The sequence below is a fragment of the Ceratina calcarata genome, unplaced genomic scaffold (genome assembly GCF_001652005.2).
Source record: "Ceratina calcarata isolate Rehan_Ccalc_2016 unplaced genomic scaffold, ASM165200v1 scaffold523.2, whole genome shotgun sequence".
NCBI classification, from domain to species: domain Eukaryota; kingdom Metazoa; phylum Arthropoda; class Insecta; order Hymenoptera; family Apidae; genus Ceratina; species Ceratina calcarata.
The window spans coordinates 1-566 of NW_017176373.1; positions in this window are offsets into that span (position 1 = coordinate 1).

The following is a 566-nucleotide window of genomic DNA, read 5'->3' on the forward strand; positions in this document are numbered from 1 at the left end:
ACAGTCGGAAAACGTCTCCCGAGGAACAGAGATATCATTCGTACGATCTTGAGACATTGGCGGTATTTGTAGCATTAAAAATATTTCGCGTTTATTTGTTGGGAATCAAATTTATTGTTGTAACCGATTGTAATGCAGTGCGTGCTACAGCGAACAAAACAGATATTCAACCGCGTGTAGCCCGTTGGTGGATCTACATGCAAGATTATGATTTTGACATTGTTTACCGCCCGGGTACTAAGATCGCTCATGTGGATTATTTAAGTCGAAATCCAATAGATTGTTACACTGTTAATATAACAGAAAGCGAATGGATCAAGGTAGTGCAAATGCAAGACCCTGATGTCGATGTAATTCGGAAAATATTAGAATCAGGCAGTATTGAAGCAAACACGAAGCAGTATTTTGACAAATATATTCTGAAGGGGGGTATTGTTTTCCGTAAAATTGACGAGGGAAATAAATGGCTGGTACCTCGAATGGCTCGTTTCAATGTTGTGAGACTTTGTCAAGGTCTTTGACGAACAAGGTCATTTTGCCCTTGAGAAAACGCTAGAGAAAATTCG